The sequence below is a fragment of the Lithobates pipiens genome, unplaced genomic scaffold (genome assembly GCF_037356315.1).
Source record: "Lithobates pipiens isolate NorthernLeopardFrog02 unplaced genomic scaffold, aLitPip1_a1.2 Scaffold_19, whole genome shotgun sequence".
Taxonomy (NCBI): domain Eukaryota; kingdom Metazoa; phylum Chordata; class Amphibia; order Anura; family Ranidae; genus Lithobates; species Lithobates pipiens.
The window spans coordinates 156,880,093-156,907,468 of NW_027507764.1; the positions used below are offsets into that span (position 1 = coordinate 156,880,093).

General features: G+C 41.4%; 1 protein-coding gene and 1 long non-coding RNA gene across 3 annotated transcripts in view; one reads left to right on the forward strand and one right to left on the reverse strand.

Annotated features, from left to right (window-relative positions):
• The window catches only part of THRB (thyroid hormone receptor beta), a 649,445-nt gene that overhangs the window by 618,728 nt on the left and 3,341 nt on the right, over window positions 1–27,376 (reverse strand). The gene's annotated exons all lie outside the window — the stretch shown is intronic.
• On the forward strand, window positions 20,228–23,608 carry LOC143998228 (uncharacterized). The gene is made up of 2 exons (XR_013277792.1): window positions 20,228–21,193; window positions 23,304–23,608. It is a non-coding gene; the product is annotated as an uncharacterized LOC143998228 (long non-coding RNA).

The window sequence follows — 27,376 nt, forward strand, 5'->3', positions numbered from 1 at the left end:
GTAATAGTTTCTTGTGGAGAGAAATGAACTGAGAAATGCCCTGAAAAGGGGAATGGGAGGGAGGGTATCACGCACAGGAACCCAACAAAGACCACAGATGAGTGGGCTGCTTAGATACCCCCCAGACTCCTCCCATAAATTCATGCCACCATACTGGCCTTCTTTATATATATATATATATATATATATATATATATATATATATATATACCGTATGTGTAATTTACAATACAGACCGTTTTCTACTATCCACTGGAGGGTAGACCACATATCGGGGAATTTATCAAAACTAGAGCAGATAAAATCCGGATAAGCTGTTCATGGCCACCAACCAGCTTCTATCTTCAGCTTGTTCAGTTCAGCTTCTATCTTACACTTTCTAAGGTTAGTGGTTGCCATGCACAGATGCTCCTTATTCTCGCTGCTTTAGTTTTTGCCTCCCTATCTCGGAGTGGATTTTCAGTACTAAAAGTGATAACCATAAAGCCACACTCGGGATCGCATCGCAGGATCCAGGTGCAGTTGTTTAGCTTGTTCCCAGGATCCTGCAAAGTCTCCCCGCTGTGTCTGCCGAGTCTCTGTTCGATGTATCATACTGCCAAGCTCCGTTCCCTGTGAGCGTTGCGATGCACGGGGACGGAGCCTGGAGCCAAATTCAAAAAGTGAAACATACACAATACATACAGTACACTGTAATCTTACAGATTACATTACCGTATCACATTATTTCACATCCCTTTTGTCCCTAGTGGTTTGTCCAGTGCCCTGTGTGCAGTTTTATATTATATATACTGTTCTTTCTGCCTGGAAACTGGAGATTGTCCATAGCAACCAAAACCGTCCCTTTACATCAAAAACGGTTTTAGACCAGCTAGAAAACAGTGATAAAAAATTAGAATCACTTGCAGAATTGAGCAATAGTGATTTGTTGGGAAATTCGCCATCAAACACTGAAAGCAATGACAGCGACAATTCTGCAACTGAGCAAATTTCAGTGTTTTTGATTTGATTACATTATTGAATAATTTTTATTATTATATTATTATTTGTTATAATTATTTATAGTTATTTATTATATTATAATTTATGATTTTGTGTTTCAAATTTTATCATACCCGGGATGTCTACTTGACTCTGGTTTGGACAGATTTAAGTTATTCCTAAGCCCTTGTACACACGGTCGGAGAATCTGTCAGAATGTGTCCTATCGGACCGTGACGTTGGATAATCCGACTGTGTGTGGTATGCATCGGACTGATTCCGTCGGAATATCCGTCGGACCCAATTTTCCAACATGTTGGAAATATTTCCCGATCAACTGGGCCGATCGGACATACTCCGGTCATGTGTAGAGAATTTTGATCGGACCAAGTGCCACGCATGCTCAGATCAAATTCCTACAACAAAGCTATTAGCTACTAGCCTGAATGTAGTCCCATCGTAACGAAATTATGTCATCACGTTCTGAAAGATCGGATTTTTTCGCCAACTTTGTCCGACCGTGTGTATACAACAGTTTCGGACAAGATCCGACGGACAAAATCCGACGGGCAAAATCCGACGGATTTGGTTGTGGAAATCTCCGACCGTGTGTACAGGGGCTAAGAATTACAGGTCTACAATATAAAACGCCAAATTTCCATGGAAAAAATTGTACCGCTTTGAGTAGCAAAAATCTGAAATAATCATACCACCAGGGAGGTTAAATCAAGCCTTTCTACTAGTGATTTAAATCGCGATTTAAATCGACTTGATTTAAATCAAAACAGCCCTGGTACCAAGTGAGAAGGGCCAGCACACATGCATGAGGGGCTCCACAGATCTCTGCAAGGGAAAGGAATCCAGATTACAGGACGAGTGCCGAGGGGAACAAATAGAACACGGCAAAGGACAAGTTTTATAAATGAAGAACCATCCAGTATAATTTTACATCTCAGCAATTTAAAATGATAAAAAAAGGAGTTAACCCTTACAGAGGGGTTTTGCTTCTGGTTGCCAAAAAATTTTGCCTACAGGCTCCAGTGGTGGAAATCCAGCCCTGATTATACTAATTCGTAGCATCTTTGACCTTCATATGTATGAACAAGGGAACAACACTCTACTGGACAATGATGAAAACTTCCATAAACATGTATTCCACATCATTTTAGTGAAACCCTAGGTAATATATATTTTGTTTTACACTAAGCTGGGGATGAGTATTATGTGATTGCACATACAATCTGTAAAAACCATCAGCAGCTCTGCTTCTAATAACACGAAGCTTGCCTTACAATACAACTCGCTAATCTAAACAGCATCTATCTGGTGCATATTGAATTACAGGACTTTGGCTCCCAGTGTCATCCACACTTGCTGAATACCAGGTTTTCTTGGAGGAAATGTTATAGTTGGACATTTACTGTAAATAGCTAATCACTGTCTAATATAGCCACTGAAATCATGAGAATCAACGATAGCTATGGTTCCCAAGATACCTTAAAACCACTTCATATATCCAGACCTTAATATACTGCCACATCACGATACAGTAAACCTGACACTTTGGAAGGATGTACTGACTAACACAACTTTTCGAGGCAGGCAGTGCGTGGTATTAGAACCGAGATTGGAAAGGTTATTTCATTGACCAAGCCATATCCTCGAGACAGTTCCCTATAGCCACTGTGTTACTACAAACTCATAATGGCACTTTAATCTGTAGAACCAATATGAGAAAACTGAGAGACACTGTAGCGTGGTGATGCCATGTTTCTTAGAAAAATAAATGGCTGCAGTTCTAATCCTACAAATCCAAGTTCACTAAGAACCAGCAATAACAGAATTATGTCGATTTACTGCATGGCTAGCACAATGTACAGAATAGCGGCACTGTTTCGAGGAATCCCCTTTAGAACTTTCATGTCTATAGAATTCATGTATGTCTAATGCCCATACTTTTTTTTTTATTGCGTGAGGTCAAATAAGTTAACTCTTGTCAGTTTATTGTTGTCAGCCTATTCTCTATTGAAGAAATTTGACATCACTTCCTGTCCCAAGGACACAACAGGAAGTTAGAGGGAGCCTCTCCAAAGTAAGGGGACATCTCTTCATAGACAGGTGTCATTAGATACACATTTAATATACAATCTGTCATTGCATTTTGTACTACCTATTAAATATAATTATCAAAGGTTTCCTTCAGTTGTCTGATATACATCTTGCCTATTGCATGCACCGGTTTAAGTACAGAGAGGCCTGGAAATGTTCAGGCATATATTTAAGACAGTGTTGAGGCTCATGGACTTTATTCAGAGAGGAGTTATGGAGTTGGGAGGCATTGGGAAATAAACTGGGCAAATCCCCAAGGCCTTTAATCTCTTCAGTAACCCAGCTGGCAAAAAGGCAGCAGGTGAAGGAAGCGGAGATGCTGTCATATGGGGCCCCCATTTTGTATTTTCATAGAGGGCCCCATTTTGTCTAAAACCAGATCTGGTTATAACAGCATGATCAAACAACAAATCTCAATCTTCAGGCTACAAAGAAAAAAATAATAGGGAAACAGATGACAATAAAAACCCAACAGGGACTCTATCCCTTTTTGACACTATGCAAAACAAAACAAAAAGTTTTGGCTGCAATTGGGCTTTAAATTGTACATTTATTTATAGAGGTCTATACATCAAACCAAAGAGAAGGCCAACAGAGGAGGGAAGAGGGAACCATTATAAAGAACAGTATCTTTGCCACTTTCCAAATTAGCCTATATGCGTTTTCTCTACAACTGATGAACGCAAGGCTCTAACGTGTTAATTCTACATGACAAATAAACATAGGCCTATGCGTAAAATTCAATGTGGTTATAGACAGGGAAGCACAGCCAAGATTTTGTAGGGCATCTTAAAACGTCAATTCCTGGCTACCACCTTTTATTAAAAAGCAGCAGCTTACCAAAGAGATCTTCTTATCCCCAAGTGATGCCCAAAATTACACCACTGATGCAATTTCTGTCCTGTAAACAAATTTTTATATTTATATTTTATCCCTGGTAACTGGAAAATCATTTTTCTGTATAAAAACACATAGCTGTGGTGAGGGGGATTCACAGTCACATATTTACCTTCAGGGCCTAGGCTGTTTAGGCTGCCAGGCCTTGTAGGCGTCATATAGGCTGAGGATATAGTTAACTTATTGTGTATATACCCTGTGGCTCTTTCAGCTACTCCACATAAAAAAATAAAAAAAAAGTTTTGATCAGCAGCATGTGACAATGCATATTATATACTTAAACTGAACTCCCGGCAGATAAAAAAAAATCCTTATTTCAGTTATAAATTCATTAAAAGCAGTTAAAGCTGACATTTAGGTATGGCTATTTATATTTATTTAATACAGTGATCTCCGCTAGTATCTGGGTCCCATGCCGATCAGCTGTCCTGCTGTTTACTTAAAGTATAACTAAACTTTTTTTTTTGTTTTGGGCAGAGTGGAGAGGGATTAGAGCCTCTGTCAATTTTTATTGCCATCTGGACCCCCATTAAGGAGATTTGCCCTCTCTATTTGTCCTATTTACTATTATCATTGAAAGTGAAAGTAAAAGAAAAACACACATTTTGGGTTGTCCCCAGTAAAGTAATAGAGGGGAAATCTTCCAATAGGGACACTAATGGCCTGGGGTCCCCAAGAAATTCCTTTAATTTGCAGGGATTTCTTCTCACCTCCTGTTTAGCTATGGGACCGGAAATGAAGGGAAATCTCCGCAATGGGACAGAGATGGTGAAAAAAAAAAAAATCAGACAACCCTGCCATGCTCTATCCAAAATGAAAAAAAAAAAAGTTTTGCCCATAGTTCTACTTTAACACAAGAGGTTGCTTTTTCGGTATGGTTGCCTTTCTGGGAACGCTACATTTTCTCAATGAATATAAAATGTTCTCTGATTGGACAAATGAAGAGGCAGGCGGTGATGTGTTTTGGGACCTGGAAGTTGCTGGAGATCACTGTAGTAGCGGTTTTCAAACACATTTTTTCGGAAAGAAATAAAGAAAAACAAAAGAAAAAAATGTTAGCCCGATTTTTTTTGTATGATGTGAAAGATGATGTTACACTGAGTAAATTGATAACTAACATGTCATGCTTTAAAATTGCGCACACTTGTGCAATGGCGCTAAACAGACAGTTTCTATTGAACCAGCCAATGCTGTCCGATATTCGGTATATGTGTGCTGGCCTAATACACTTCAGTTAAAACGAGAAAGTAAATGTAACAAAATGTATAAAATTGAAAAACATTATAGAGATGTAAAATATACACATAATATACAGATCTAGGTAACTAGGACGCATGTTCAGGCATTACGGGGGAGATTTACTAAAACTGGTGAGTGACTTTACTGCCAATTTCACTGCGATATTCAGCCATTAGCGGGGCGCTTTTACCCCCCCCCCCCCCGCTAGCAGCCGAGAAAGGGTTAAAACCGCCGCAAAGCGCTGCTGCAGCAGCGCTATGCTGGCGGTATAGCCGCGCTGCCCCATTGATTTCAATGGGCACCGCTCCTTCCCCGCTCCAAAGATGCAACTTTTTTTACTACTCTGCCAGCCCGCTCCAGTGTGAAAGCCTTTGGCTTTGCAGGCGCTATTTTTAGTGCTGTAGCACCTGCAAAGCGCCCCAGTATGAAAGGGGCCGTAATCTAAATGTAAATGTTGTCGATGTGTTGCTGTTTTTATATCTTAAAGTAAGAACTATTCACAAACTTTTTTTTTTTTTGGATAGAGTAAGGAAGGGTTACAAACCCTGTCAGATTTTTCTTTTTCTTTTTACTATGCATGTCCCATTGAAGAGATTTCCCTTAATTTCCTGTTCCATTGCCAAACAGGATGCGAGAGAAAATTCCTGTAAATTAAGTGAATTCTATTCGGACCCCCAGGTCATCAGAACTAGTGTCCCCATTGAAAGATTCCCCCCCCCCCCATTTTTTTTTCTGGGGACCACCCAAAATTAGGGCTTTTCTTTTACTTTCACTTTCAATGATAATGGTAGACAGAACAAACAGAGACAGTGAATCTCCTTAACAGGGGGCACAGACCGCAATAAAAACAGATAGGTGTTCTAATCCCACTTCACTCTTTTCAAAACTAAAACTGCCTTTAGTTATGCTTTAATTTTTTTTCCTGTTTTACACCCTGATGATTGATGTTTAATCATGCATATAACAAATGGAAACATTTCCCTGACCATGAGAGGGATCTGGTGGCCATACACACTTCAATAAATGGATGATTTATTTTCCAATTGATCCCTTCCAATAGTAATGTAAAAAATGTACCCTTTAGTTGGAAACCATTAAAATGATATGCCACACATAGGGAAGTGGGTTTCAGTTGATAACTAGGATACGATCACAAGTTACGATCATAAATTATTTGTTTACACCATATAGGTTCATTGTCTGATTGATCAAAATGTGATTGTACTCATGAAAATGTATCTAACTGCTGACGATCAATTCAAAGCAAATGATAATTTTTGACCGTGGATCGACCAAGTTTGATCAAATCCGATCCAAATTGAGTCTAAATCAGTCGGAAGAGGAGTTATGGCTATGCGATTCTTTGCAGATTTGTTTGTTGTGATCAAATCACAAATAGTTTAGATTGCAAAAATTGAAGCGTGTATAGCCACCATTAATTTGCGCATCTTCAGGCGAATTTCTGCTCTGTACTGTTGAACCCTATGTACGTACCCTTTCATTACGAAGAAGGCCTCAAAGTAAAAATGCTCACTTCTCCAATAGATCTGGTGGTTCCAACCTATACCCAGTATTTTGGATTCAGCACTGTTCCTACCCCTATCCTCGCCTTCATCATTCAGCGAATTCACACTATGCTGATGCTATGCTGCACGTGTTGCCAGAACCCATGTTAAATGCATTGGCATATATTCTGAATGGCACACCAATCTGCCAATTGACATGTACTGTAGCGTAGCTCAACATCTGTTGCTGAAAAATAGTGCATGCACCAGTCTTTGACTGCACTGCAACTAGGGTTGCCACCTTTTCTTAAAGCCAAACCCGAACATTTTAGCAGCCTGGGACACCTTTGGGTGCACCAGGGAGAGTAGTCATGTGGTGCGCATAACGTGCTGCAGCGAACAGCGTTTGTGGCCAAATTGCTATTGCTGACATCATCACTCTGCCCCCCAGTGATGCCACGCCTGCTTGTGTGTGACTATCTTAGTTACTTGGGGAGCCACAGCCCAGTCTGTATAATATGTCCAGGTTTCAGTCTGCCTGAAACCCGAACACGTGATTCAAAACCCAAACTGTCTGGGTAAATCCCAGACAGGTGGTAGAGCTGCACGATTCTGGCCAAATTGAGAATCACATTTTTCTTTGCTTAGAAGATCGTGATTCTCGCACCATAACATCTTTCACATTACCATGCATTTGAACGACTGCTGCGGAAACACATAAAATGACATAAAATATTGCAACAACCACCATTTTATTCTATAGGGTCTCTACTAATATACATATATATATATATATTATATATATATATATATATATATATATATATATATATATATATATATATATATATATATATAATGTTTGGGGGTTCTAAGTGACTTGAAACCAACAAATGTCAGAAAAAGGTTTAGTGCTTAAAGCGGTGTTCCAGCCTTTTTTTTTTTGTTTGTTTTTTTTGTTTTTTTTTAATCATCAACTACAAACACTGTAGCTGCTGACTTTTAATAAGGGCACTTTCCTGTCCAGCAAGCCCGTGATGTCGGCCCCCCGAGGTCGATCTGTCCATCAGATCGGGTGGCGGCGCTGCCATCCTAACTGCCCTTTTTCTACTGCGCATGTGCGAGTTGCGCAGCGCTTTGTGAATGGCCCTGTTGTTTTCTGGGACACACACATGTCCCACAATACAATGGGGCAGCTCACCGAAGAGGGGGAAGTGACAGAACAGCGCCGCAGAATAGGAAGAGGCAGATTAGGAAGACTGCCTAGCAACAGGGGTTTCTGGTAAGTAAAAACTTTTTTAAATTTCGTTTATATATTTTTTGTAGAATTTTTATGTATTTTTTTATTTAAGGGTGGACCTCCTCTTTAAGTGGTTAAACTTTCCTCATTTACACACCAAAGTGTATTCCTTTGATCTAAAGGACAAATCGTTACAATGTTTATATTTAAGTTCCACTTAAAGAATGTTGTGATTCTTGGCAGACTGCCCGTTTTTTTTTTTTTTTCCTTTCTTTTGACGGCTGTTGGCTTCAGCAGAGCAGAGAGAATTCTCTGAATAGAAAGAATTGAGAAATACTTTGTCAAGATTGCAAGGGGGGGAAAAAAAATCGCAATAATGATTTTTAATGATTAATCGTGCAGCTCTAACAGGTGACAACCCTAACTGCAACATATGTTAGGGCATCACCTTGTGATACACTCCAACACATATCCATCCCATGATGGAATGTAATTCAGAAGGAGGTTACACCCTTGACAACTATGGTAGCTAGATGTCAAAAACCGAACAGTACACGCGATCGGACATTCCAACAACAAAATCCATGGGATTTTTTCCGACGGATGTTGGCTCATACTTGTCTTGCATACACACGGTCACACAATGTTGTTGGAAATTCCGAACGTCAACAACGCAGTGACGTACGATGGGCCAATAAGATTTAATTTCATTGCTAGTGCAGCTCTTCTGCTTGATTCCGAGCATGCGTAGAACTTTGTACTTCCGAATTGAAATGTGTACACACGATCAGAATTTCCGACAACAAATTTTGTTGTCGGAAAATTTGAGAACCAGATCTCAAATTTTGTGCGACGCAAATTCCAAGGAAACTGTCCGATGAAGCCTACGCACAGTCGGAATTTCCGACAAAAATCTCCCGTCAAACATTTTCCGTCAGAAAATCTGACCGCGTCATAGCATGCACAAAGTATTGCACAAAACAGTGTACAGTATGTGAAACATATTCTCCATTAAAAGGTCCAGTTAAGAAAATATTGAAAATCCATTTTATTGGCATTCGGGTCCTTTAATTAAGGGAAAGTTGGGTTGACTGGTAGACTTGGAGCGGTGCCCTCCGTGTGTATGGGTTTGCAAAGCTTTTTCAAAGGACAGACAGGCTGGATTTTTCCAGCTGGCGTAGACGTGGATTTTCATTCGGAAGTTTTCTGTGCACCTAGGCATGAAAAAATGGCTTGGCACGCACGGGTTTGTACTGGAAAGCAATCCAATATAAAATACAAGAAAAAAAAAAAACACATTCAGAGGGTAACCCCCTATATCTTGACGCTTTACAAAATGTTTTAGAATTAAAATACAAATTAAGTAAAGTTAATTAAAACATCTTTAACCACTTCCATACCGGACTTATACTGGCACTTCTCTCCTACATGTAAAAATCATCATTTTTTTGCTAGAAAATGACTCAGACCCCCAAACATTATATATGTTTTTTTTTAGTAGACACCCTAGGGAATAAAATGGCAGTCATTGCAACTTTTTATCTTGCACAGTATTTGCGCAATCATTTTTCTAAAGCCTTTTTTTGGGGGGAAAACGGTTTCATGAATTAAAAAAAATAACCAAACAGTAAAGTTAGCCCAATTTTTTTGTATAAAGGTGATGTTACGCCGAGTAAATAGATACCCAACATGTGACACTTTAAAACTGCGCACAATCGTGGAATGGAGCCAAACTTTGGTACCTAAAAATCTCCATAGGCGACGCTTTGAACATTTTTACACGTTTTAGAGTTACAGAGGAGGTCTAACGCATGCGGCAATACCTCACATGTGTGGTTTAAACAGCGTTTACATATGTGGGTGGGACTTGCGTGTGCTTTCGCTTCTGAGCGAAGGCTACCGGGGACATGGGCGTTTTAAAAATATATATATATTTATTTATTTTTATTTTACTTAATTTTTTTTTTTTTTTACACTTTTCTTCACATTTTTATTTATTTTTTGTCACTCCCTATGTAAACATCCATCCCTTGTAATAGGAATCTATTGTGACAGGTCTTTTTTATGGAGCGATGCAGGGTCAATTAAACCCCATTGAATAGAGCAGTGGTGGCTGGTGCTCAATTTTTTTGTTTTTGGGGAAGCGCACAAATAAATACCACCAAAAGAAAAGTTCTATTTGTGGGAAAAAAGGACCTCAATTTTCTTTGTGTACATCGTTGCACAACCGCGCAATTGTCAGTTAAAGCAACGCAGTGCTGAATAGCAAAAAATGGATTCCTATCTGTGGCTGATCACAAAAACCTCGCCATGCCCGCTGCAGACATATGCTGATCTGGGTGGTATATGGCTCTAATTGGCCATGTGCATATCATCTTATCTTACCTGTCTCTATACCTAACACACTTAAGGTAGATGTTAACTACTATGACAATGACATTTAGCTTGCTAAAGCACAGTTTACCGCAACCAAAGCTATTTTTTTATTTATTTGGAAAATGTTTTTTTTTTCCTCATGCAGTTGTGCATCTTAGCACTTCTGATCTCCTGCAGCCTCTTAGCTGCCACTTCCCATTTATATGCATACCCCCCTACACCAGCTATATGTCATTGGTTGGCAGGACATTTCTGCACAATGGATGTTGCCACATCCGTCTCCACCAGAAGTATGTGAAACCAGGTCACAACCAATTGGCAGAGGGGTACAGAGCATTGCCACTATAACAAGAAGTGCCTGAATATGGACCTTCACAGAAGGATCGCTGGGTATTATTATAAAGACAGCTGCAGATTTTACATTTTTAATTTTTTTTTAGATTTTAAAATTTAGAAAGTTCAGCAATTTAGAAATTGAATGAAATGTTTGGCAATGGGAAACACTTTTTGAAAGATAAAAAGTGAATTTTATATACAACTATATAGATCAGACCAAAATGAGGGACAAATGAGGAGGAATGAAGGACAGAGGGACATTGCTCCAAAATAGGGACAGCCCCTCCAAATCAGGGACAGATGGGAGCTATGATAGAATGTCTAACAAGGGTTGTTTCTTAAACAGAATCAGCAAAACATCCATCCTGAAAGTTATTTCCCCATTCTCCTCAGGAATGCAAGCCTGATTTCCAAACTAAGACTTTTCCCAGCTGTGTGGGCTGGTGGCACATACACATGACATTGGGTGGAAGAGGCAGGGATGGAGCCTGGGATGGATGGATGGTGGGTGAGCAGAGCCCATGTGCTCTTACTGACATCCCTCATGCAGCAGAAAGTTTGTTTATTCCACAAGTGAGGAGCTCAGCCATGCACTGCTGCTGGGGAAAGGGGGGTCTTATGGGGAGAGGGGTCCTGATGATCGCAGTCCCGGGATACACAGTGACAGAGGCAGAGCATTCACTTTGACAGCAGCATGGGAAACACATGTCCACACTAGGGATGAGCCCAACACCCCCTGGTTCGGTTCGCACCAGAACCTTCGAACGGACCAAAAATTTGTACGAACCTTAGAACCCCATTAAAGTCTATGGGACTCGAACTTTCAAAATCAAAAGTGCTAATTTTGAAGGCTAATATGCAAGTTCTTATCTTAAAAAGGGTTTTGGCTCTCCTTGCTGCCGGCGCTGTGATTGGCCAAGCATGCGGGTCACAGCGCATGCATGGCAAATCATCAGCCAGCAATGCACTGTGATGGCACAGTGAATTGTGGGCCGTGAGTGCTACACAAATATGGCACGAAAGGCCAACAAAGTTCTGGTTTCGCCGAACGAGCGAACAGCCGGTGTTCGAGACGAACGCACACCCAGCTCATGCCTAGTCCACACAGACAACACAACTCCCCCCCCCCCCCCGTCTATCAGCACAGACACTCTCTGTCCCCTCTACACAGCCCGCACCTACCTTTCTTTCCCTTCATTATCCGATGGTCAGTGGGGCGGGGGGGGGGTGATGAAGATGAGGAATTAAATGTCCAGTGTCCTGGCATGTCCTCCGATCTGTCACTTCTCCAAGTTGACCTTTTCTCCCAGCAGCAGCATCTTAAATTAGAGTTGCCACCTGTCCAGGATTTACCCGGACAGTCCAGGTTTTGAATCTTGTGTCCAGGTTTCAGTCCCCCTGAAACCCAGACACATTATTCACAGAGGAATTTGGTCCGGAACAGGGCTTGACAGGAGGGTGAGGGGGCACTATATTAGTATTCTCCTTGTAGCCAGGAGATGTCCCAGGTCTGTTATCCTATAGTGTATACTAAAAATAAAATAAAAAAATTCAGGTTTAGCTTGAAGAAAAAGTGGAAACCCTATCTTCAATCGATCTTTAAATAGGCCCCACTTGGGCCGTGCATTCCATCCAAGCAGTGGCAACATCACTGCCGACTTCCCACTGGCACAGAGAAACCGGAAGTGACGTCGGGAGGGAAAGCACCACCCACGTCCTACGGCAACACAAACACAGCAAGAAGAATGATCCTATGAGAGTGTAGAGGCGCACTACATAGCGCCACAAAGCAGCAGAAAACCCCACAATGAAGCGCCTCGTCTGCAATCACGTGATTGCATTGGCATCACGCTTCCCATAGTGCAATGTGTCCGGTGCCCAAACACAAGGCACTAAAAGGACAATTTCTTTTTGTGACTAGCTTTGGGGGGGGGGGGGTGCTGCCCATGTGCCCCCTATGGACAGGCCACCACTGGAATAGAGAAAGGAGTACTTGGTCATTACTGGTCATTCCTCTGAAAATTATATTTACCTGGTTTTCCTTCACTGAAAATTTTCAGAGCATGAGAAGTCAAAAATGCTTTTGTATATTATTTCCAAATCAGCGAGTGACAGAAAATGCCACCTGAGCATATAGCACGATAACTAAAAAAACAAGCACGGTTAGTAGGTCATCAATAGATATCTACGTATTTTCTCAGCATAGCTTTCCTTTAAAGTGTGCCATTTGCATACGACAAAAACCCTTTACTCACTAATAATGTGGCACACAAGTATGACTATGCACAAGTAGGTGTTTGACCACAAGTCAGGTTATAAGTTGACTTGAGTCTCAGTTTTGGCTGCACTGGTACTAAAGTAAATACATAGGCTTCGAGTCTGCATTCTTACCTGCACAATTAGACCCCTTTCCCACGGCCCTTCCGATTAGACATGCCTATCAGTTTTTCAGGCGTGCCTGAGCGGACGTTCCATTCCCCCCTATGGACTGGCAGATGTAAACAGACTTGTATCCTTTTACACCTCCGATCCAATCCGGTCTCCAAAAAAAAAAATGGTAGGGGATCCATCCTCCTCCATCTAGATGGATCAGATTGGAGGGCAGTTGGGTGGAAATAGACAGCGAGGTCCAATTTTCTCCTGGCCGCCCATAGAGCAGATCGTGCTCTATCTGTGCCCACTCTGCATAAACTGAGTAGACAAGGATCCGTCATCTGCCCACTCTGCTCTGATCAGTGGAGAGATCCCCCGCTGATGAAAACAGAGTCCGCCCTGTGTGAAAGAGGTCTTAGGACCCTCTCATATGCCGGGCCTGATCAGATCTACCTGTCAGTTTTTCAGGTGGACCTGATCGAAAGGTTCATTCACCCCTATGGTCAGGCGGGTGTAAGCGGATATATGTCCGTTTACACCCGCCTACCTCTGGGTCTGACCTGGTCCGCTGAAAAAAATAAAATGTAAGGGGATCCGTTCTCTTCTGTTTAGGCGGATCGGAGGGAAGTTGGGTGTAAATGGACAGGCAAAGTCCATTTTACTCTAGGACGACCAAAGAGCAGAGGGTGCTCTGTCTGTGTCCTCTCTACAGAAACTGATCGGACATGGATGTATCATCCACCCAATCACCAAGGGCTCTGTGAGAATTTCAAAATAGAATCTGTACTGTGTGAAAGGGGCCTTAGGTGCAAGGTAAAGGAGGTAATTTAACCACCTCCGTACTGCCACATTGGGGGTTATTTACAAAAGGCAAATCCACTTTGCACCACAAGTGCAAACTACATGTGCATAGTGCACTTGAAATTGCACTGAAAGTGCACTTGGAAGTGCAGTCACAGTAAATCTGAGGGGTAGATCTGAAATGAGGGGAAGCTCTGCTGATAATATCATCCGATCATGTGCAAGCTAAAATGCTGTTTTTTTATTTTCCTTGCATGTCCCCCTCGGATCTACAGCGACTTTACTTCCAAGTGCAGTTTCAGTGCAATTTCAAGTGCACTTTGCTCTTGTAGTTTGCGCTTGTAGTGCAAAGTGGATTTGCCTTTAGTAAATAACCCCCGCTGCAAAATAAAAAAAAAGTGGGGAGGTTAATATATATTCATAGAGTGCCCTTTATAAAAGGCACTTCAGAAGACACACTAAGTGCATCATTAATACATCCCTTTCAATAATTATTAGTAGAGAACACAGTCGGATAGCCCACTGGCTTTGCTTAGGCAGTTCGCTTGCAAACAGGGATACCATCCACTGGGTGACCAGAAAGTCACTGAAAACATAACCCAAACAGAAGGAGGAGCAGACCAAAATCATAAAAGAGCCCAAATTGATTAAATGGTTAAAATAAATGCAGTTTGGGGCAAAAAGAAAAAAACACAACAAAAAATAGTGCACCTGTGAATGGTTGTGATGTGAGCTGTCATTGTCAGTGGCTCGGTACCATATGATCATTGTGAATCAATCACAGCCATCACAAGGGTAAAGTTTTAACATACATTCAGCCCATTCACATTGGAGGACTTTCTGGATTGTGAGACTTTTTATTTTATATGATGGTGGCGGCGGTAGGTTAATGTGCCGCTAACCACTAATGATTATGAGATTGGTTTTTTTTTTAGGTTTTTTTTAAGGTGGGGGAAAAGGGTACATGCATACCTCACTTTTAAGTACACAATGGGGTTTATTAACTAAAGTTGGAAAGTGCAAAACCAGGCTCACTTCTGCATAGAAACCAATCAGCATCTAACCCCAGCTTGTTCAATTAAGCTTTGGTAATAAAACCTGGATGCTGATTGGTTTCTATGCAGAAGTGAGCCTGATTTTGCACTTTCCAGCTTTAGTAAATAAACCCCCATTGTGTATTTAAAAGTGGGGTATGCCTGTACAGTGTTGCATGACCCAGTAACTGTCAAACTCACAACAAATCACAACATTGAAAATGTAACAACATTTTCCACACTTTATACAATACCGCACATCTACTTGAAAAGAAATGGAACTTATTTTGTCATAAACCCCAATAACAATGACTCTTATATACTGCATTTCGCTGGACATATGATATAATGTTTTGTACCATTAGAGCAGAACTCTGATTTAAATCCATGACAAGTACATCATTTATACAGCTTGTCTGAGTTTGCAGAAAGCAGGGGGCAGGGAGCTGAATTTAACACTCTTCAGAGTGACTGGAGGGCAGGGAGACACCTCCCTTCACACAGAATGGGCACAAATCGCACCACACTTAACCAAATGTAAATCGCACAGGAATGCCCAGAGTATAGTTTTGCTGTAGTCACACAATAATGTTGATTTGTTTCTCTTTTCCTTGTTAAATATGAGCTAAAATGGCAGGCACCCCTCAATACCACTGCTACACAGCGGACACCAGCTACACCCTGAAGTGGGAGCGCTTTGAAGTGTGACTAGTGTAAACGTAACCCTAATGTTAGCAAAGGTTAGAACTTGTGATTTTTTTTTTTTCTTTAGGTTGTCTTTTGTTCTAATGAAAACCACATCCTCATTTCTTGTATTCAAGTCATAGGGACAAGAAGTGGTGGAAAATCTGGGGTCACAGGCTGCAAAAAAATATCCTGCGACCCGGTTCACACTGAGGCAGCACGACTTGCAGCGCTACTGCCTCAAGCGACCTGAATACGACTTCAGCAATGACTTGCAAAATGACTTCTGTATAGAAGTCAATGCAAGTCGCCCCCAAAGGAGTACAGGAACCTTTTTCTAAGTCGGAGCGACTTGTGTCGTTCCTATTAGAACGGTTCCATTGTATAGAACGGAACGCGACTTGTCAGGGACTACGTCGTCTGACAAGTCGGCCCAGTGTGAACCGAGCCTTACAGGGACAGAGACAGCTAAAAAACCTGACAACTTTAACCTCCCTGCCGGTATGATTATGTCTCAAAGCAGTACAATGTTTCGCATGGAAATTTGGCGTTTTATATTGTAGGCCTGTAATTCTTAGGAATAACTCACTTAAATCTGTCCAAATAAGAGTCTAGTAGATATCCTGTGTATGATAAAGTTTGGAACACGAAATCATAAATTATAATATAATCAATAACTATAAATAATTATAACAAATAATAATAAAATAATAATAAAATGTATTCAATAATGTAATCAAATCAAAAACATTGAAATTTGCTCAGTTGCAGAATTGTCGCTGTTGCCGCTTTCAGTATCTGATGATGAAATTTCCCCACAAATCACTATCGCTCAATTCGGCAAGTGTTCTAATTTATTATCGCTGTTTTCTAGCTGGTCTAAAATCACTTTTGATGTAAAGCGGCGCTTTTTGGTTGCTATGGACAACATCAAGTTTCCAGGCAGAAGAACAGTATATATAATATAAAACTGCATGCACGGCACTGGACAAAGCATTAGGGACAAAAGGGATGTGAAATAATGTGATACAGTAATGTAAACTGTAAGATTACAGTGTACTTTATGTTATTTTTTTTCACTTTTTTGAATTTGGCGCCAGGCTCTGCCCCCGTGCATTGCGACGCTCGCAGGGAACGGAGCCCGGAAAACTGATAAATCGAGCGGAGGACACAGCGGGAGGACATCGCAGGATCCTGGGGACAAGGTAAGTAACTTTCCCAGGATACTGCAATGTGATCCCGAGTGTGGCTCGGGGTTACCGCTTTTGGTAATGAGAATTCACCCCAAACCACACTCGGGAATACCGCCAGGCAGGTTAAAAAAAAGTTTTGCCTTTAGGGCCAGTTCACACCAGAACGCAGTGTGGGAAAGGCGTCTTCCATATGTGTTTCCCGCACTGCCTTCACAACGCACTGCTTTTGCAATCTGCTACAGGTGAAAATAAATTATTGGCACCCCAAATGCAGATGATCGCAAACGCAGGGCATTTGCAGGCATCCAATGGCATGATATCGCAGTACCCATGCAACTTGGTACGGCATGTTTTTTCAAAAGCAGTACATGCAGTACATTTTGTGCAGTCCGGTGGGACTTGCAGACCATTCAAATGAACAGGCTTCCAAAAAGCAATGCAGGGGAACGCACAAGAATCACACAGGAATGCGGACCACAATCCTGTGCGATTCTGCTGTAAAATGTTTTTGCTTTTAGCTTGTACGTATATATTTACCAAGCTTGCATTGTAGTTTAATTGAGTTCACCAAGATCTAAGGTTCTATAATTATTAGGGATGCACCGATACCATTTTTTTGTTACAATAAGTACAAGCACCGTTACTTTTTATTTTAGTACTCGCCGATACCAATTACCGATACCTACGGCAACTGTTTTGTTTTAACTTCAGCTGTCAGCAATAATACAAAGAATTGAAAAGTTATTTACAAATGAAATAAATAGATTTTTTTTTCATTTAGCGCTTTTTCAATGTGAAATGTGTAAATATATGTTAATATATATGTGTAAAAATATTCACTAACAAAGCAAACAAAAAAAAAAAAAGTTTTAATTGTTTATAAAATAGACGTGAACAAAAAAGCAAAAGAAACAAAAAAAAGCAGGAAAATAATAATTAAAGCGGAGGTCCACCCTAAAATGGACCTTCCGCTCATCGGATTCCTCCCCCCCTCCGGCGCCACAATTGGCACCTTTCAGGGGGGAGGGGGGTGCAGTTACCTGGATAATCCAGGTAACTGCACCCACTTCCGGGCTAGCTCTCTGCGGAAAGGGGCGTACATTACGCCCCTTTCCGCAAGTGCCCGCCCCCTTCCGCAAGTGCCCCGCTGCCTGCTGGGAAACACACAGATCCCAGAGGCAGCGGGGACCGTGCTCATTGCGCAGCGCGGCTCGCGCATGCGCAGTAGGGAACCGGGAAATGAAGCCGAAAGGCTCCATTTCCTGATTCCCATACCCAAGATGGCGGCGGCAGCACTCGAGTGCCGATCTAGAGATCGGCTTCGGGTGCCGACATCGCCGGCGCGCTGGACAGGTAAGTGTCACTATTTTAAAAGTCAGCAGCTGCAGTATTTGTAGCTGCTGACTTAAAAAAAAAAAAAAAAAAACGCAGAGTCCCGGCGGACTCCCGCTTTAAATGGAGAATAGGGAACTAATTAAGGCTGATTAGAATAAATTAAGGGTTATTAAGGGGTTAAACAGAGGAACATTTGTTCATCCCCTTGATCTGCAGATGAAGAAACAGAAATATACAAAAAGAAACAATGTTTCTTTTTATTTTAGTGTTTCGGGGCTGAGCAATGTTGTTAACCGGTTCCCTACCGCCGTATAGTAAAATGGGCGTCATATGATGTCCTCGGCTTCCCGACATTGTGGAGAGCTTGCGTGCTCGCCGTATCACTGGGGTCCTGATGCGTGTGCCTGGTGGCCGCAATGTCCGCCGGGCACCTGCGATTGCTCATTACAGAGCAGGGACGTGGATCTGTGTGTGTAAACACACAGATCCATGTCCTTTCAGGGGAGAGGAGAAGTGATTGTATGTACCTTGTACAGAGGAACACCGATCCGTCTCCTCCCCTCATCAGTCCCCTCCCCCCACAGTTAGAATCACTCCCTAGGACACACATTTAACCCCTTCAGCGCAACCCTAGTGTTAACCACTTCCCTGCCAGTCACATTTATACAGTAATCAGTGCATTTTATAGCGCAGATCGCTTTATAAGTGTCAGTGGTCCCAAAATAGTGTCAAAAATGTCCGATCTGTCCACCGTAATGTCACAGTCATGATAAAAATTAAAAATAATAAAAATAACAAATGTATCCCCTATTTTGTAGACGCTATAACTTTTGCACAAACCAATCAATATATGCTTATTGTGAATTTTTTTTTACCAAAAATATGTAGAAGAATACATATCGGCCTAAACTGAGGAAAAAAATAGTATTTTTTTTTTTTCATTGATATTTATTATAGCAAAAAGTTATAAATATTGTGTTTTTTTTAAAAAAATTGTCTCTCTTTTTTTGTTTATAGCGTAAAAAATAAAAAACGCAGAGGCGATCAAATACCACCAAAAGAAAGCTCAATTTGTGGGGGGGGGGGAAACAAAATGATCAAAATGTCATTTGGGTACAATGTCGCATTGTCATTTAAAGTGGGACAGTGGTGCAAACTGAAAATTGGCCTGGGCAGGCAGGGGGTGAAAATGCCTCGTATTGAAGTGGTTAATAAACATTGCCTGCTGCTTTTTTCTTCTTTTTTTTGACAGCTCCAATTTTAAGATTGACAGCTCAAAGAACCGAGCCTCAAAGTACAGGCATACCCCACTTTTAAGCACACAATGGGGTTTATTTACTAAAGTTGGAAAGTGCAAAATCAGGCTCACTTCTGCATAGAAACCAATCAGCTTCCAGGTTTTATTACGAAAGATTAATGGAACAAGTTGGGGATAGGAGCTCATTGGTTTCTATGCAGAAGTGAGCCTGATTTTGCACTTTCCAGCTTTAGTAAATAAACCTCATTCTGTACTTAAAAGTGGGGTACCAATACTTGTGAAAATACTCGATATCGGCACTGATACCGATACTAGTATCGGTGCAACCTTAATAATGATAATGCCAAACGTTCAGTTTTTGTACCCCTAGTTTTTTCTCCTTTAAATAGGGCGCCCCTTTTACTTTGAATATGGTTGCGGTAAGACAGCACTGCCTACATTGTCGTTAAAAATAAATTACCATTCATTAGGAGGCAATTAAATCGCAATGAAATGAGCAACAGCCTAGATCACATGAGCGAGGAAATTCTCTGGCCTGCTGTTCAGGAACATAGCGACAGTGCTGGATAATCCTAATGAGACTGATGACCTGAAAAGCCTAGTAAAAAAAAAAAAAAAGCCCAGCTTTTGCCTGACTAATGTTAGATTGTGAACAAGGGAAGGCAGGAATAAAAAATAAAAAAAACGATCATAGCAACACGGATGACGTGGAACTGGTTAAATGGAAATCAAACAGTGAAGACAGCACAGTCTGAGAGCGTGCAGGCCTGACATTTCAAACAAGGACAAGGTAGCAGCACTCACAGTCTGTGAACTTCACAGTTGGCAATGGCCCAAGTGTCTGTAAATGCCCATGAAGGGAGAGGGGCGGGAGGGCGGACACGGTAAGAACTAGGTTAGTTTACACCAATATGTCTGCAATAGAAGACTGGCTGGCACAGGCTTCCATCTGACCCGTCTCCCTCAAAATGTTTTCATCAAGAATGCAGGAATCTCTTCAGCCGAGAGAACATGCTGTATTCTTCCGAAAAAGCTAAAGGGGGGGGGGGGTAAAAAAAAAAAACACAACTCTCTCTTTCAGATAATCCAAACCTAATCCTTTCTGGCATTGCTGAACTGTTCACCCCTTCAGGACCAGCAGGGGACGTGATCATGGTGCCTAGAAAGCGAGCTCTGTGACAGGCGCAGGGAGGATGTGACAGCTGATTACAGGCACAGGCCTATTCTTTAACCTCCTAGCCAGGAGCACCTTCCAATCACTGACTCCATGACACACGGGGCTTATGTACTACCAAAGAGCAGGAGAAACACAAATCAATTGGACTAAATGGCTTTCCTGATTCGGCCTACTGTGTGCTAATGGGAGCTGACTTCTCATTGTATATATGCTATGTTGCCAAAAGTATTGGGACACCTGCCTTTACACGTACATGAACTGTAATGACATCCCAGTCTTAAGGCCCGTATACACAATCCGAATATCGTACGACAGATCGTATGACCTTTTTAGCTTAAAGGGGTGTTCCGGCCACGATTTTTTTTTAAAGTCAGCAGCTACAAACACTGTAGCTGCTGACTTTTAATAAGGACACTTACCTGTCCAACGAGCCCGCGATGTCGGCCCCCCACGAGGCCAATCCATCCATTGGATCGGCTGCCGGCACCTCCATCTTAACAAAGGGAAACAGGCAGTGGAGCCTTGTGGCTTCACTGATCGTTTCCTACTGCGCATGTGTCGCGTGGCGCTTTGTGAACAGCTCGCCAAAGAGGAGGAAGCGCTGCGGAATAAGAAGAGGCAGATTAGGAAGACTGCCTAGAAACAGGGGTTTCTGGTAAGTTAAAAAAAAAAATATTCAAATGTTTTTTGTTAAAAATTTTTAAATAATATTATTGCATTTTTTTATTTTAGGGTGGCCCTCCACTTTAACCTCCTTAGTGGTAATCCTGAGTTTGGGGTGGATTTTCAGTACCAAAAGCGGTAACCCCCGAGCCACACTCAGGATCGCATCGCAGGATCCAGGCAAAGTTACTTACCTTGTCTTCAGAATCCTGCGATGTCTCCCCGCTGTGTGTGCGATACGTGTACTCCTCCGGATCTATTACAGTGCCGGGCTCCGTTCCCTGTGAGCGTTGCGATGCACGGGGATGGAGTGCGGCGCCAAATTCAAAAAGTGAAACATACACAATACATACAGTACACTGTAATCTTACAGATTACATTACTGTATCAAATCATTTCACATCCCTTTTGCCCCTAGTGGTCTGCCCAGTGTCCTGCATGCAGTTTTATATTATATATACTGTTCTTTCTGCCTGGAAACTGGAGATTGTCCATAGCAACCAAAACCGTCCCTTTACATCAAAAGATGTTTTAGACCAGCTATAAAACAACGATAATAAATTGGAATCACTCGCAGAATTGAGCGATAGCGATTTGTGAGGAAATCCGTCATCAAACAATGAAAGTGACGACAGCGACAATTCTGCAACTGAGCAAATTTCTGTGTTTTTGATTTGATTACATTATTGAATACATTTTATTTTTATTATATTATTATTTGTTATAATTATTTATAGTTATTTATTATATTATAATTTATTATCCCTAAGAATTACAGGACTACAATATAAAACACCAAATTTCCATGCAAAACATTGTACCGCTTTCAGCATCAAAAATCTGAAATAATCATACCGCCAGGGAGGTTATTGATCACAAGTAGAAATTGAATAGGTAAATAAACTCCCGAAAATTCTTGTACGACAGAGAAAAAAATCGGAAGTGATGTCATGTTTTGTAATGTATTTGTATTGTATTTTCGGACGACAACTATACTAACTAAACGAAAATCGTACAATTTGGTATCGTACGAGGACAATTTTCATGCTTGTCCAAATCGAATAAGATCGGATGAACTGTTGTGATCGGCTCTGGAAAGTAGTGTACACACGATCCGAAAATCGTACGATTCTTCCTCAGACGATATTCAGAAGGTTTGTACGGCCCGTGAGTCTGTAGGGTTTAATATTGAATTGGCCCACCCTTTGCAGCTATAACAGCTTCAAATCTTCTGGGAAGGCTGTCCACAAGGTTTAGGAGTGTGTCTATGGGAATGTTTGACCATTCTTCCAGAAGCGCATTTGTGAGGTCAGGCACTGATGTTGGATGAGAAGGCCTGGCTCACAGTCTCCACTCTAATTCATCCCAAGGGTGTTCTATTGGGTTCAGGAATCTGTGCAGCCAGTCAAGTTCCTCCACCACAAACTCGCTCATCAATGTCTTTATGGACCTTGCTTTTACCCAAAGCATGCTGTAGAGATAGGAATAGCCCAGCTGCCATACACATCGCCTGGCCTGAGTAATTAGTAGGAAAAAGCAGCCTTAGCTCAATTCATTCAGGTCACTCCCCCCTCTGGGCATAAAGCATAGCTCCCAACTGTCCCTGATTTTGAGGGACTGTCCCTGATTTGGAGCAATGTCCCTCTGTACCTCATTCCTCCTCATTTGTCCCTTATTTTGGTCTGATCTATATAGCTGTATAGAAAATGCACTTTTTTTCCAAAAAGTGTTTTCTAGCGCTAAACCTTTCATCTGATTTCTAAATTACTGCATTTGTAAAATTCCAAAAGCCAATATAAAGGAATAGTAATGTTAAAAAAAAAGCACTTGTGGGTTTAAACAATCTTGATTTTCTGTACTATTATTCTTTGAGGGGGTGTGGCAAGGGGTGTGGCCTATGTCTGCATACTTTTGCTGATAGGTGTCCCTCATTTCCATCACAAAAAGTTGGGAGATATGATAAAGATCCTGTAAAAATCAAACTCCACTCTCCCAATCAACATTGATTATTTTTAATACTCATGCTGTTAGCATTAGTAAATAGATAGGAAAGTATATCATATTTACTTGTTTTAAACTTTACTTTTTTTACATTTCTTCAGTTACTTCCTGGTTTCTTGCCTAGGCAACTTATGGCATACATCCCAGGAGTCTTCAGGAGAGGAGGAGGAAAGAAAAGAGGAAGAGGAAAAGCTGCATGCCTGAGCTAAGGGCAGCTGGATTTAAGGAAGTAAATGTTGCAAGAATCATTTGCCCTTACTCAAGATGGCCATGGCTAGAAATGCTAAGGGGTTGTTCTTTAAAAAGAGCTTTCTCAACAAAATAAAGCATGGGGACATGGATGGATGGGGGAATTTGCTTTGAATATAAAAAAAATGTAATAAAATTAAATAGTGTTTTTGGTTTATGGTTTTCAGATGCAGTCTGCTTTATTGGGGTTGGGTGGAAAGGGCTTGATGTAAATCTAACCTGATTGTTTTTGCCTTGGTCCATTCCTCGGAAATACCTAGTGATCTTGCCAGTTCCAGGCCAGGGAGTAGATCTGTGCGGGTATGGTCAGTTTGCACCTCAGTGCCTCCTCTACAGAGATACATAACTCCATGCCAGCGTACTGGTGCTCCTGTATCTCCCATGGTCAGGTTAGCAGCCATCCACCAATCAAAGCGCACCTTCTGTAACAGTGTCACCCTTATGGAATTCATATTGGGAAGTTACCCCTTTAGTAAGTACCCACCCCAGTATGTGTAAGAATGGGCATCATAAAGGCTGTGCAGTCAGGTGATTGCCATATAACACTCCAGAAGGTGCATGAAGCTTATTTTTCATTAGGTTCTCAAACTGGCGGTACTCCAGCTGTTGCGAAACTACAAGTCCCATGAAGCATTGTAAGGCTGACAGTTACAAGCATGACTCCCACTGGCAGAGGCATGATGGGACAGCTGGAGGGTTGTCAGTTTGAGACCCCTGCAGTATGCGTAGTTACGGTTTACAATGAACACTTCCTGTATTGCTATTTGCCGTGGTTCTAGTTTGTTCACATATACTTTATTGTAAAATTATCAGTCTGAAGCCAACGCCATTTTATAAAACTGTGTAAAAAAAATGAAATGCAGTATGGCGACTTGGAGGCGTTCTATGCACCGCCAGGAATGTCATTTTTGAGTTGTGCGATTAGCTCGCTGATTTTCTCTGACATTTGCACTACTGTAAAAGTGAAATTTTAGGCATCCTCTGCAGTATAAATTTTATATTGCCGGGGAATTCTCTCTAGAGGTTAAATACTTCTAAAGGGATGTCAGCAATTTTCCTCATTCAAACACTGAGAGCCGTACCAGGAGGTCATAATAAACACATAACCCTCTAATAAAGAATTGGTCTAGAAAGAACATGGTAGAACAAACAGATTTTAAAAGGTAGTAATCTGCTACAAAGTTTGATTTCTCAAGATTGTTTTCTCAACAGAAGCGGAGTGACACTTTAAAATCCTTTTTCCATTAAAAAGGGGTATATTTTTACATGGTAGGTCACCAGGTCTTACTTCAACCCTCTCTAACGGTTAGGGCCGGGGGGCTAGCATGCAGAATGTGATAGCACTTGTGCATAGACAATTTATACACACATATTAGAGCCAATTTAGCGAGAAGCCAATTAACCAACAAGGAAATCTGGGCTGCCCAGAGGAAAACCAAGCAAACATGCAAACTCCATGCATACAGTAGTGTCTAGGCCAGGTCTACAAACTGCGGCCCAGGGGTCAAATGCGTCGCTTTGCTTGTTTTTATCTGGCCCTTGAAGCACTATTTCATGCACTTACAACAATGATGGGGCGTTATTTTATGCACTGACAACAATGATGGGGCACTATTTCATGCACTGACAATGATGGGGCACTATTTCATGCACTGACAACAATGATGGGGCACTATTTCTCACAATGACACCAACGATGGGGGCCAATGACACCAATGATGGGACACAATTCCTACCAATGACACCAAAGATGGGACATTGTTTACTCTAACTGATGCCTGGACATTTTCCACTCCTGATGACCACAGTTCGGCCCCCTACGTCTGAAAGACAGCAAACCGGCCCTTTGTTTCGAAAGTTTGGAGACCCCTGGTCTAGGCCACTGTGCTGCTTTCTTTATCTTTATTTCTGATTGGTTCACATTAACTAAGTTATAAAATACCCTCACAATTGAATTATGTCCACTTTTTAATAGTGAGAAGAGCCATGCTACACTGTGCCCTGTAGGGCTGAAATGGTTAATCGATACTATCGATAATACTCGATAATGAAAATCGTCAACGATTTTCATTATCAATTTTCATTATCAATTAGTTGGCCTGCACCTTCCTCCCTGGCAGTCTGTTAGAATCCTCCTGTGTACAAGGCGGCGGCGCCGCCGTATATGACCAGGCACGTCTGCGCCTTTCCTCCTCGCTGACGTCAGCTCCCCACTGATATTCTCAGCCCCGTCCCCCTGCTGCCTTGAGGGAATAGACACAGAGAGGCAAGAAGCAGCCATGAGAGCTGAGCTGCACATTACGAAGTGATAAGGTAGTGGCTAATGCCTATACAACTCAGTCAGTATAGTACATTAATTTCTATGACAAGTGCCCCATGATCCTAAGTATTTCTGGAGGGGGGTGCCCCATCATTGGTGTTCCAGGGGATGGGTGGAATAGTGCCCCATCATTGGATTTCCTGGGATTTCCTGGGGGGGGGGGATAGTGCCCCACTGGTGTTTCTGGCAGGGGGAGGGGGGACAGTGCCCCATCATTGGTGGTCCCAGAAAGAATAGCGCCCCATCATTGGTGTTCCTGGGTGAAATAGTACCCCATCATTGGTGGTCCGGGAGGAATAGTGCCCCATCATTATTCCAATTAATAAAAACAATATTATGAAAATAATCATAAGTTGCAGCCCTAGTGCCCTATGTCAGTCAATCAGAAGTTTACCTTGATTGCTGTAGTTATTCTGCCCAGCACTGATTTAAGCATGCACAGATTTCTACAAAAAGATTCATCAATATCAAACAGCATTGATGGAGGAAATGCCTGTTACTGTATTCTGACAGCTGGCACCGGGCGGCTGACAGAATACCCAAACAGTGCCTGCATCCGAGTGAACGCAGGCACTGTCTGTCTGACAATTTTTCTACCTGGCTCCTCCAGCAAAAGCCGATTGAATAGCAAAGGCACCAACAATTCGAAATTTTGGACATTTTAGCATGAATCAACCCAAACTTGCGCCGTGTAACCCAACGTTCACAGTTACTGGTCATGAGTTATTGCACATTGTGCCTGTCCAGTGCTCTTCATTGCCCAGTAGAGCTGCACAATTAATCATTAAGAATTGTTATCACAATTTTTCCCCCTGTTGCGATCTTGAAAAAAGTATTTCCCAATTCTTTCTATGCAGAGAATTCTCTCTGCTCTGCTGAAGCCACAGCCATCAAAAAACAGGAAGAAAAAATAAATAAAATAACGGGCAGTCTGCCAAGAATCAGAACATTCTTTAGCAGTGGAACTTAAGTATAAACATTGTAACAGTTTGTCAAAGGAATACACTTTGGTATGTAAATGAGGGTTTAACCATTTAAACATTAAACCTTTTTCTGACATTTGTTGGTTTCAAGTTAAAATAGTTTTTTTTTTTGCTAGAAAATTACTTAGAATCCTAAAAACATTTTATATATATATATATATATATATATATATATATATATATATTATTTTTTTTTTAGTAGAGAATAAAATGGTGGTTGTTGCAATATTTTATGTCACACTGTATTTGTGCAGCGGTCTTTCAAATGCATTTTTTTGGGAAAAAAATACTTTAATGAATTAAAAAAAACAAAAAACGAACCAGTAAAGTTAGCCTGTTTTTTTTTTGTTTTTTTTGTGAAAGATTTTACGGCGTAAGAATCGTGATCTTTATTCTAAGCAACAAAAAAATTGTGATTCTCATTTTGGCCAGAATCCTGCAGCCCAGTATATATTTAGGCAGAAATCACAAAATAAATATTTTTTTTTCCTACAAAGGAAAGGATTTAAACCTACCTGACCCCCCTTCTGCACTGATAGTCTTTGATCAGGTACAGAGATCTGGTGGCTGAAAAACCCTCATTGTCTAACCCACCCCCCCCCCCCCCCACGTGTGGTGTGGT